This window comes from Scardinius erythrophthalmus, assembly GCF_964197995.2.
Source record: "Scardinius erythrophthalmus genome assembly, chromosome: 22".
NCBI lineage: Eukaryota > Metazoa > Chordata > Actinopteri > Cypriniformes > Leuciscidae > Scardinius > Scardinius erythrophthalmus.
Window position 1 is genome coordinate 29,973,397 of NC_138242.1, and position 13,391 is coordinate 29,986,787.

The 13,391-nt window shown below is 43.2% G+C and overlaps 1 gene segment (V, D, J or C); it reads right to left on the reverse strand.

Annotated features, from left to right (window-relative positions):
* Nucleotides 1-13,391, reverse strand: part of LOC308682903 (Ig kappa chain V region 4135-like) — a 1,009,768-nt gene that overhangs the window by 176,148 nt on the left and 820,229 nt on the right.

Below are 13,391 nucleotides of genomic sequence, written 5' to 3' on the forward strand. Positions count from 1 at the left end.
TTGTATCTCCGCCAAATATGGTACTATCCTAACAAACCATACATCAATGGAAAACCTATTCATTCAGATTTCAGATTATGCATAAATCTCAATTTTAAAAAATGTACCCATGTGACTGGTTTTGTGGTCCAGGGTCACATATAGTTTTTTACAGCGGATGGCATTGGAAACACGGCAAGTCCATCCCTCACAGCCTCACTTTCATACCTGTCATGTATGTAATAGCGCTGCTCTGAATAAGGTCTATAGTGTGCTCCAAAACAATAGGCTCCTTTGAGATGCGCTCAGCCGAGGGCTATTGGAGATATAGCAGCTGCAGTGAGAGGAGGAATGAAAATGTTTTCTGGGGCTGGCCGAGCTAGATGTATGTTCTGCCTTGAGTTCAGTAAAGGTTCACAAAGTTACGAACGACTCCTCGTGTTATTCAAGTATCTTACAAAAGGTAGGCTGCTTGTTGTTTAATTCCATTCGAAGGACTTGTTTATCAATCATTTTTGCTTTAATACAGACATGTTTTTATATGTTTTTAGAAATATGAAAACAGTCACATATCCCATAGAGAGATAGAACTGTCAGACAGATTAGGAATATTCACACATAATTTATACACCTAAAAACATGATATCAGAGAGTTTTAAAATCAAACATTTTAAAACAGGACAATAGCCTACATCACAGTTGTTTAAACCAATGAGCATTAAGCTATGTCATCAATCAAATGTTGAATCTAAATGTTTCTGGTGAAACCTATTTTTTTACAGTCTATGGGTGAAACCAGGTGAAACCAGAGCCCGTCTACGGAGAGCCTTGGCACTTCCTATTAGCCCCATTGTATCGATCTTGGTTGCAGTTCCATTAGAATTCCACTGGGGGTGATCGCGGGCGAGTGCAGACTGAATGGGAGTCTATGGGGCTAGACGGCTAAATGTGTCTCTTTCACCCGATTGCCGTTGAGAAATCTCAGATTTTATTGTAGGTTTTGCAAGTTCAACATGGGTTATAGGTCGAAAGTTGAATGAACGAGTACTTATTTCTTTTCGATTTCTTACAGGTTGAGTTGTTTTTGCCCATAACACGCTAGCATTCTGCTAATGACGTCATTGACATTTTAAAAGACTTTTTAAACCAAATAAGTGACTCTAAAAAATCTAACACCCAGCAATGTGTAATTTCTTTGCATCTCCTTTCGAATACAACATTCAAATTACTAGACAAAAAATTATATCCTGAGAAAAGTGGATTTTGAGGGTTTTTCGCCATAGACCTCCATTCATTCTGCACTCGCCTGCGAGCGCCCCCGCATGGACAGAGACGTGTTACTGCAGCCAGTCTAGAAACCGGAAGTAAGCAGAGAGTGCCAATTCTCTTCTATTAGACATTCTCTGGTGAAACTAAATATTTAACTAATATGCAAAATCAAAATGCCGGTAACCGGAAGTGCCAAAATAAAAGCCCGAGGAGGTCAGTGTGTGTTTATAGCATGGTTTATTGTGTCAAATAACAAATAAAAACCATCTCATCCGAGGAAATGGACTCCTGGACATGGATTATCGTGATAATAACTACCTAAAATAATAAACACGTTTGGAGAAACTGTATTTGAAGAGTAGGCTAGTGTGACTTTTATGAAAAGTGCGGGACTTATGACCTGTAACCATAATAGCCAGCCACAAGGGAGCTCACTTTGACTGAATGTCATCAAAGAGTATAGAAGCCCTCTTTGATGTCATGTCATCACTCTGTCATCACTCTCATCAACTCTACAGTTTCTCCAAACGTGTTAATTATTTTAGGTAGTTATTATCGTTATATTATAGTTATTATTATGAGATGGTTTTTATTCATTATTTGACACTATAAATCATGCTATAAACACACACTCGAGCTTTTATTTTGGCACTTCCGGTTACCGGCATTTTGAATTTGCATATTAGTTAAATATTTAGTTTCACACGAAACATTTAGATTCAACATTTAGATTTAGATTTAACATTTAGATTTAGATCTAGATTTAGTTTTTGAACTTTCTAATCACACCGGTGTGATCGTACGCTTTAAAGGGTTAATTATCAAATGTAAAAAATATAATTGTTGTCTTTTGGAAGCTGCATTTAAATCCATTTTCCCCCTCGGTTTGAATGGGCATATGATGCCTCTGCTATTTGTATTTTACAATGAAGAGAGAAAACCATGAAACATGGTTCCAAATCGCTGCGGCTGGTGGAGTTACCTGTTATTGTCAATAAGTGGCTAATTCAACATCAAGAGGAGAACCAGTGCGCTGTTATGAAACTCGGGTGTGCAGTCATACAAACGGCACAGATATGTCTCTACTAAATCCAAGTTATCTGCCCAATGAGTGTGCGCATTCATTTGGAGGCGGAAAGAGGAAATTAACACTGTTTACAAGAATTTCGATATGGACGATTATAGCTCATGTCATCTTTCTTCTTGGCAAAGCCAGATTGCCACCCCTCAGAACAGAACTTCAGCTTAAATTGAAGGAATTGTGTTTTTGGACTGTTTTGAATTTGGTTATTGTTGAAGTCCACTTCCCCATATTTCTCTTTCTGACAGACGGACAGCGTGGCTCGGCTCGGCTGATGGACATGAGGTCTCTGCTGACACTGTCAGGTAAAAACACAAGAGCTTATGCAGCATCATCTTATTGTCTGATTCTGTGTAATGGGTTTCTGATTCTGATGATATTTGCTACATTCATGTTGAATTTTAAATCAAACCAACCAGTTTGCAGTTTTCCTGCAACAGAAGAGGCAAATGATTCAATAAGCTTTGTTTGTCTGGTTAATTGACATTAAAGGGATGGTTCAGAGTAAAATCAACCTAGGGTCCTTTACACCATGACCTTGAGCCAAACACCCCCCAGAAGCCTTTTTTCCATTGGTCGAACATTAAAGTTAGAGCTTATTTAGAGACATCAGCTGAATGGCTTAGTGCAGCCGCTAATAGATCCAAGGCTGTATATTGTAAATTACCCTACTAATAATGCCCAGAATGGCACCAAACTTCTACAAATAGGTTCTATACTCAAAACAAGGCATTGGAAAGTTTGTAAGTTCATCAGGAGTTTATTTAAATAACACTTGCCTGATGGCTTATGCTACCGCTAACCCGGACGTCGAGGTCACTTCCGTTATTTGGGAAAAGCATGTAAAAGTCCTGGCAGAAAATGACGCCCATTTTTTATTATTGTTACACTACATCCTTATGCATCGCTTTCTGCCAGGACTTTTATTTTCCCCGTATAACAGAAGTGACCTCGACGTCCGGGTTAGTGTCAGGCTTCCTGGGTGGATGAAGTAGGAGACGAACACGAAGATTATGAATTCCAAGGTTTTAATTCTCAATATTAAACAAATACAAACAAAAGGGAGCGTGTGCTCAGAACAATGAAAACCTAACATTCAACATTAACAAACCTAACATAAGCATTGACCGACAAGTGAAGAGTGAAAACCAGGAACTTAAATACACACACAGATGAACACAAGACAGGTGATGCAGATAATGATGATGAACCGGTGGGTAATGAAGGGAGTGAGTTCAGGTGTGGAAACAAGGAGGATTCTGGGAACTGTAGTGCAGACAGGACGATGACAGACAGTGAATGTGACATTACTCCCCCCTCCCGGTAGGCGCGTCCTCGCGCCGTAGAAAGACCAAAGGGGTGGGAGGGTGGGCGCCCTGGAGGCTGACGGGGAAGACAAGGCAAGGGAGACAAGGCAGGAAGCCTCCAGGGCGGAGCAGACTGTGGGTGTGGTCACGGTGGAGCAGGCTGTGGGCGTGGCCAGGACGGAGACGACCCCTCGGGCGGCCACGGCGGTGAGGACCCCTCGGGCGGCCACGGCGGTGAGGACCCTTCGGGCGGCCACGGCGGTGAGGACCCTTCGGGCGGCCACGGCGGTGCGGACCCTTCGGGTGGCCATGGCGGAGAAGACCCTTCGGGTGGCCACGGCGGTGAAGACCCTTCAGGTGGCCATGGCGGAGAAGACCCTTCAGGTGGCCACGGCGGAGAAGACCCTTCAGGTGGCCACGGCGGTGAAGACCCTTCAGGTGGCCATGGCGGAGAAGACCCTTCAGGTGGCCATGGTGGAGAAGACCCCTCAGGTGGCCATGGCGGAGAAGACCCTTCAGGTGGCCATGGCGGAGAAGAACCTTCAGGTGGCCATGGCGGAGAAGACCCTTCAGGTGGCCATGGTGGTGAGGACCCCTCAGGTGGCCATGGCCCCTCGAGTGGCCAGGACGGAGCCCTATGGCCCCCCTCCAAAAAATACTTGGGAAAAGTCCCGGGTACCAGAGAGGGCTCGGTGCTGGGCAGCGATGAGGGCTTGGTGCTGGGCAGATCCAGCGAAGAGGGCTCGGTGCTGGGCAGATCCAGCGAAGAGGGCTCGGTGATGGGCAGATCCAGCGAAGAGGGCTCGGTGCTGGGCAGATCCAGCGAAGAGGGCTCGGTGCTGGGCAGATCCAGCGAAGAGGGCTCGGTGCTGGGCAGATCCAGCGAAGTGGGCTCGGTGCTGGGCAGATCCAGCGACGAGGGCTTTGTGCTGGGCAGACCCAGCGATGAGGGCTTTGTGCTGGGCGGAGCCAGCGGTGAAGCCTCTGTGCTGGACGGGACCAGCGGTGAAGGCTCTGGGCTGGACGGGACCAGCGGTGAAGGCTCTGGGCTGGACGGGACCAGCGGTGAAGGCTCTGAGCTGGACGGGACCAGCGGTGAAGGCTCTGGGCTGGACGGGACCAGCGGTGAAGGCTCTGGGCTGGACGGGACCAGCGGTGAAGGCTCTGGGCTGGACGGGACCAGCGGTGAAGGCGGCTCTGGGCTGGACGGGACCAGCGGTGAAGAGGGCTTTGAGCTGGGCAGGACCAGCGGCGAAGAGGGCCCCGAGCTGGGCAGGACCAGCGGCGAAGAGGGCCCCGAGCTGGGCAGGACCAGCGGCGAAGAGGGCTCTGAGCTGGGCGGAACCAGCGGCGAGGAGGGCTCTGAACTGGACAGGACCAGCGATGAAGAGGGCGTTGAGCTGGACGGGACCAGCGGCGAAGGAAGCTCTGAAAAAAGGTCAATTAAGTCCTTCTCGTCCGGACTCTGGCTGAGGACAGGAACAGGAGATACTGGGCGGTAAGTCTCTGGCTTGACGGGCACGATGCTGTCAGTCACAGGTGCAGCGGGCATAACGCTCACAGTCTCAGGGGCGGCGGGCACGACGCATACTGCCTTGGTCTCGGCAGCTCGGACGTGAAGTGCGGGCTCGGCTGGACTGGCGGGAAGTGCAGGCTCGGTAGTACTGTTGGGACGAAACTCTGGAGGAGCTGCCATCTTGGCAGATCGCACTGACATCAGCGGAAGATCTGCCAAGATGGATAGCAGTCTGTGATAAAGCGATCTGGTGGCAGGCCTGATGTGAAGTGGTGGAGAAGGGAGATCGGGCTGGACAAGGGGGTCAGGCTGGATGAGTGGATCGTCCACAACTCCCACTGTGAGAGAAGAGCCACACACCCACAGTGTGCGATCAATGAATTCCATGAAGGGGAGATGAAAGTCGCCCCACAAGAGCATCTGATCCAGTGGATTACTCAATCCACTCCAAAACGTCATCTTCAGAATATGTGGATCTTTACTCACATCTTGGAAGTAGTCAAGATATATTTCAACATATTCTTCCAGAGACAAACTCCCTTGCTCCATGTTTGGTTTGGTCGGTCAATCTGTCAGGCTTCCTGGGTGGATGAAGTAGGAGACGAACACGAAGATTATGAATTCCAAGGTTTTAATTCTCAATATTAAACAAATACAAACAAAAGGGAGCGTGTGCTCAGAACAATGAAAACCTAACATTCAACATTAACAAACCTAACATAAGCATTGACCGACAAGTGAAGAGTGAAAACCAGGATCTTAAATACACACACAGATGAACACAAGACAGGTGATGCAGATAATGATGATGAACCGGTGGGTTCATCAAACTTTCCAATGCCTCGTTTTATGACCAAGAAAAAAAGCTTCTGGGGGGGTGTTTGGCTCGACGTCATGGTGCAAAGGACCCTAGGTTGATTTTACTCTGAAACATCCCTTTAAATGATGATAAATGTTGAAAATTTTCCAAAAAAATTATCCAATTTTATTGTAGATTTCACAGAAATATGAATTATGTTACTAATATGATCATTTCGTTACACAGATTTGCATTTCACTGCCAATTTATTTTTATTTAAGATTTATTTTCAAATAGTTGTTGTATTTATAGCCAATATTTTGAACAATTTATGATGCACAATATCAGCACAGCCAGGGCCGCATTAACAGTAGGGTTGGCGGGCCGAAGCCCCAGGACCCGAGCCAGGAGGGGGTCTGTGATTGGCTGTGGAGTAGACTGGCCATCGGGAGCACCTGAACCTTTCCCAGTGGGCCAATCGCCAATACCACTCTTGAGTCATGATTCACCCGAAACTGACTGGGTGCCGCCGTCTCATTTCAATGTCAATGAAGCTGCAAATTAAACTTAAAGATGTAGTTTCTTAGTGCAGAAATTATTCTAATTTATCTTTTTATGTCACAGTGTTGTTGGCTCTCGTAAGAGAAGACAAGGGAGAAAACCCAGCAGGTAAATACACACCTTATTAAATACACATTATTATTAATTAATTATTTCTCATCATTGTCCAATATTACAAAAACATAGATTACTCAGCTGGGAAAACATGGTCAAATACTCAAATCTATGTCTTCTATCCAAAATTATTCATGGTTTATCATCTTCTCCACTCCACCAGTTTGTTAACATCCGTACAGCTGATCATAGCAGAACCAGAGGTGCAGCGAGGGGAGATTGTGTCATTCCCTTTAGAAAAAGTGTATTTGGTCATACTTCTTTTTCTGTTCGAGCTGCTACTGAATGGAACCGCATTCCTTTAATCATCAGAAATCTAAACACATATTGTACATTTAAGAACCATTTAAAGAAACATTAACACATTTCTAGACCTGCTCTATCCACTGATGGCTTCTTGCCTTGTTCGTGTGTATATGTAATGTTTTTGTCAGATGTTTGTTTGATTGTTGGTTTCCTGTATTTCGACTGTATTTTTTAGCATAATAGGATTTCTTACTAAATGTATTGTACAATTTTTTCATTTTTATATGTAATTTTACTCTCTTTTAGGGTGACTTTTAACATCTGTCCGGGGACTGCAGATGAAAAATAGCCTTCTGGCTAACTCTGGCATATTGGCAGAAATGTTTATTAATATGCACTGTCCCTGTAATAATAAATAAATAAATAAACACATTTTCATTGTGCACAAGATCAGAGGAGCTAAAAAAAGAGATACTATCAAATCTATTATAAAGCACAGCATTAAGAAAAACTCAATGCAGATCTGCAGAACTTTGGTGCAGGAAACCTCATCACTTCACCCAACCAGTATACTGATTGTTACGTGCTCCGAGGATATGTGTTGTTGTTTTTGCTGTCACTTTCTCCGCTGTCATCTCTCAGGGCGGTGCTGCTGGCTGTCCATCATCATTACGACGTACACCTGAATGGGCTTTATAACCGGCCAGGGAGTAGTGAGTAGGAAAGTATGTCACGTGACTTCCATTCATGCAACACCTAGGGAAATCCGTGTTAATACATCAGGTAAGGAGCGGGTGCTACTATTGTCTGTTTTTGTTTTTACGTAGTGTAGATTAGGTAGGGCGTGCTGAGCGCCGTCGACTTTGTTTTGTTTTATTTTCTTGTTGTAGTAGTTTAGTGGGGATGGGAATGTAGTTAGATTGTGGGTTCTGTTTTGTTAATTTCTTTAATTTAGCCCCGCTCAGGCTCCTACTCCCTGGGTACGGTATTTGTCTCTCTCTCTTTTGTGCACGTTGGTGATATTAATAAATATATGCATTTTCATGATTCAAACCCTATTTTTTTCCTTGTGTCCTTTTGCACCAGCACCTTAAACACGTTAACCGGGTTAACTAATCCGGGAATTATTTATATTATTTTATGTTGTGTTCCCTCATGCCCTTAGCCATTTTAGGGACGTAACACTGATGTTTCTAGTGTCAGTAAGTACCCCACTGAGGGTCATTTATAATGAACCTCCAACCTTGTCCAAAGTAATTCCTGTCGTTCTTAAATTTCTTAAACAACCATGTATGAAGACACATCATGGCCATATTCCAGGATGATAATATCCAGATTCATCATTCTCAGATTGTGAAAGAATGGTTGTGAGGAGCTTGAAGAATCATTTTCACACATGAATCGGCACCTCTGAGTCCAACCCAAAAATTGATTTACATCTCGATTGAAAAGAAAGTTGTGGTGTTATTTCCATCAAGATCTTGTGTTGTCAATGCAAGAGTCCAGCACTTTGTAAAGTCTCCTCAAGCACATCCCAAACATGAATTTAAGCTCTGGATTCATGTGAGAAAATGATTCTTCAAGCTTTTCAGAACCATTCTTTCACAATCTGAGGCTGATGAATCTGGACATTGTCATCCTGGAATATAAACATGATGTTCTTCATACATGGTTGTTTAAGAAATGAAAAGCTACACACTCCATCAGTTAGAGTTAGAAGAACTGTTGCCAAATATATAACATGCTAGAAACATAATAATCACTGCAATAATGATCCAATCATAGACTCTAAAGCTTTTGCTTATTTAAATCCAAACAGTGACTTTTTTTGATGGGCAGTGCATTTTCCAATAGTAAAGTAGTCAGACAACCTGGCGTTACAGAAGACGTGTCTCTTATGTGTCTGTTTTCTTTCTCTCAGTGTTTCTCCTGCCGTGGTTCCCAGATGTGTTTGCTGGAGATGACGTCACTCTGATCTGTAAAGGAGGGGGTGAACAACAGATAAAATGGTTCATTAATGGAGATCCACACTCACATCAGGGTTCTTCAATGCTTCTTACAGCAGTGACATCAAAAGACAACGGGAAGTATGAATGTGAGCGGGACGGATTGAAGAGCGACCCGTACACACTCACTGTCGAAGGTATGAACACCATCCTAAATAACTCTAAACGTTCCCTCATGATCATCTGTTCCTCATCATCTCTCTCTCTCCCAGAGCTAGAGCCTCACGCTCAGCTCTCTCCATCTATAGGTGGCGCTGTGATGTCCAAAGGTGGTGGAAGAAACCTGGTGCTGTATGTGGACGATGATGCGCATGGCTGGAAGTGTTTTGTGTTGCGGGGAGAGAGCGGCTTCAGGCTAAACCCCGATGTTAAGAGGGACAAGACGGCCGTTATATATGCAGAATTGAAAGAAGCAAAAAGAGCCACTTTCTGGTGCAAGAACGGTACACAACGAAGCAATGCCGTGACGCTGAAAATGACAGGTGACTCCTTCCTCATTTCCCTGTTGTATTTCAGATCCCCTGTGTAGTTAAAGGGAATTACAAAAATACTAATTCTGTCATTATTTACTCGCTTTCTTCCAGTTCCATGATTTGTAGATTATCTGCATCCATGCAATTAAATTCAATGGAGTCCAAAACAACACTGGATCTCACTGACTTTCCTAGAATTTTTTTTTCTGACCACAAGTTGCCAGCTAGTTCCCATCATGCTCTTGAACATGTTAAGCAAGTTATGTTAAAGGGTTAGTTCACCCAAAAATAAAAATTCTGTCAGTAATTACTCACCCTCATGTTGTTCCAACCCCGTAAGACCTTCGTTCATCTTCAGAACACAAATTAAGGTATTTTTGATTAAATCTGAGAGCTGGATCACTCCTCCATAGGCTTCTAAGACATTTATAACTTGCTGGTCCAGAAAGGGTATTAAAGACATCGTTAATATAGTCCAAGTGACTACAGTGGCTCAATCTTAAGTTTATAAAGCGACGAAAATACTTTTTGTGCGCAAAAAAACACAAAAATAACGACTTTATTCAACTTTTCATTTCTTTCTCTCTGGGCCTCGAGTTTTTTCACTTCTTGTAGCAGTAGATGATGGATTTCTGACCTGTGTCGCTGTGTGTGTCTCAGAGCTCAAGGTGATGTTGGAGCCTCCAGCCGCTCCTGCACGGTTGGGGGAGAGCGTGGCTCTCAGGTGTGCAGTCTGGGGTGGGAAAGCAGAAAAGGCTACATTCTATAAGGATAATAAGGCAATCCCACACATAACAGAAGACACATACATCATCACCAGCGCCACACAAGCCGATGCCGGACAGTACAGATGTCACGCCACCTACAGGTACAGCCACATCAGTGCAGACGCTGCCCGGCAGGAAGGAGATTCTGATGCCCAGGAGTTAAAAGTTATAGGTAAACATTACAATAACTGCCTCACCTCTCCCCTTCATTTATACACAACCACTACTAGATAGTACTAGAACTACAAAGTATTTTTTGGACATGGTACCATGGCATTTATGTAAGAGTAGTACTCTATAATAATACAAATAAAACATGACACATGTTAATAATATATTTAAGCACAAGATTTATAAACAAGTATACACATTATTTATGTATAATGATAATAACTCACTGTTTGCAAGTAAGATGAAGTAAATAAAACTAATAAAGCAACCCATCACATCTTTCTCTTTTGTTGTTTTCATGTCTGCATGTAAAAGCAAGAACACCGCTTCACCCAGCATAGTCTGATTCATGAACAAGAGACTCTTATGAGTCTACTCTTTTAGTGAATCAGTCAGAATGACTCACACGTTATCGGTTCGAATTAGTCTAACGAATTACTCACTGGATCTGTCAGAGTGGTTTCATTTATACATTTGTCAGATGCTTTTATCCTTATCAGGATACGCATTCACTGGGAGTTTAACCCATGACCTTAGCTAACGTTAAGTCACTATCCTACGAGCTGAGTTACAGGAGCAACCACTGAATCAATTCTTTTGTAAGTCATATCTGTGTGTGGTTCAGGTGGGCCTCCTGCTGCTACAGTGGACTCAACGTCTCCTAACAGTCTGGAGTGTTCCTGCAGAGACTGTCCTGCCGTCTGCACGTCCTATTACTGGTATCACACACTCCCTAATCAGCCACGCCAAAGACTGCCTGAAAATACACACGTTATTACCGTGAAGGAAGGAGGACTGTACAGCTGCCGGAGGGTGTGTGGGAAAGGTTTCTCCCGTTTCAGCAACGTTTACAGCTACACAGGTACCTAAACACACACACACACACACACACACACACACACAAACACACTCCTTAGGCACACACTCCTTGTTCATTAGCCAGTGTTTAGTGTAATTAAAATTCTGTTGTAGTTTTTTTATTAATATTTTAAATGAGTTTTTAGGTTAATTTTGTAGTGTTTTTGTAATTTTTATTAGTTTTTATTTAATTAGCTAGAAATGTTGCTTTCCAACTTATTTAAATAAAATAATACATTTAGCCTAATTTTTTAATTAGTTTTAATTCCGTTAACATTTATTTCAAGTTAATGATGTTTTATGGTTTATTTTAATGAGAAATTATTTTCTGTGGTAATCAGACACCTACAAGTTTCACACCAGAACAGAGGCACGCACAGCTCTATTGACACTTTCGTTTTCCGTGCATTTTAATGTTGACTGTACTGATGTATGAATGCTAGACACTAAACACTTTCACTTCACTATAGTGCACTTCTCTTTTTTTTTCTTCTTTTTTTGCATGAAAACGCATCTTCTCTCTTTCTCGTAGCACAACCAGAGCCTGTAAATGTGCTGCCCATCGTTGTGGCTGCAATTCTGATGATTCTTGGGGTGTTGATCGTGGTGCTGATCGCGCTGAAGCGCAGAAGACGCGGTGGAAGCAGTGTTCAGGGGACTGCACAGGCTAAAAATAAGACGGCAGGTGGAGACTATGAGCAAATCCAACTCACCGATCAGGCGGTTTACCACACACTAGGCGAGCATACGGATAAGGACAAGGACAAGGCCGAGGCCGAGGGGGGTTATGAAGCCCTAAAAAAGAGGCAGGAGGAGGCGGTGTACCACACACTAGGAGCTGCAGAAGGTCAAGTTCAGGGTGAAGGTCAAGGTCAGGGTCAAGTTCAGGGTGAAGGTCAAGGTCAGGGTCAGGGTCAAGGTCAGGGTGAAGGTGGGTATGAGGCTCTTAAGAACGTGAAAGCCGAGGTGTACCACACACTAGGAGCTGCAGAAGGTCAGGGTGAAGGTAAAGGTCAGGGTAAAGGTCAAGGTCAGGGTGAAGGTGGGTACGAGGCTCTTAAGAGCGTGAAAGTTGAGGTGTACCAAACACTGAGTTCAGCCGACTCAAAAACACCGGCAGGAGAATCTGAGGGCGGGTATGAGCAGCTTCCTCAGAAAGACAAAGATTATGAGGCTGTGGCAGTAGAAGATAATCCATATGAAGAACTGAAGGCCGGACAACAGGATAAGAAACAGACGAGCAAAGAGAAAGAATGAAGGAACCTGTAAGAAACAGCATCACGTTAATGCTAACCAATAGTCAAATGGCTAATTTTTTTATCTCACAATTCTGACTTTTTTCCCCTCAGAATTGTGTTTATATCTCAAAATTTTGACTTTATAACTCGCAGTGTTATGAAGTAAGAATTGCCCTATTTAAACTAGAAATTGTGTGAGAGAGAAAAGACAGAATTGTGAGAAGACATATCATCTAAGTTATATCACGCAATTCTGAGAAAAGGGTTAGAATTGTGAGACAAAAGGTCACAAATACCTTTTTTTTTTTATCTTTATAGTTAATTGAATACAGAGGCCTACTCGACCCCCAAATTTAAATTGTCACACAATTTACTCACCATCATACTGTCTCAGTTGTATGACTTGCTTTCTTCAGATTAACATGAATATTTTTAGAAAAACAATCCATCATTAATAACGTTAGGCTACATAATAGCTACGTTACTGGTCCAAAACCAGACAACGTGAACACGACAATAATCCAAACGATAGCAGCTGGTGATGAATCAATGTCTTCTGAAGCTAAATTATAGGTGTGTGAGAGAAAAATATGAATATTTAAACTTTTAAACTAATATTTTGACTAAAAATCACAGCTTCCAGCCAACTGTCACAACGTTTATTACGCTTGAGAAATTCTCGCGAGAAGTGCCGAGAAGTCAGAACCGTTACTTCTCGCGCGTGTTTCTTCGTTATATCTGGGACGGCAAAAATCATGAGAGAATTTTCTTTTGGGGGGGTGGGCTGTTTAATATTATGAAGGTTACAATAATAGCCTACTATGAAATAATACAATTTAAACAAAGAAGTGTCACCTGGCGAGGATACATGAAGATGCTCTGGAGAGTGAACGTGACTTTCAACTTCCACCTCCAAAAGCTCAAAAGTGTGTACCGGTGTCGTGTTTCAGAAAATCCCAGACAATCCGCTGCAAACTTAGAGATCTGACTCCATTCTGATCAGAAA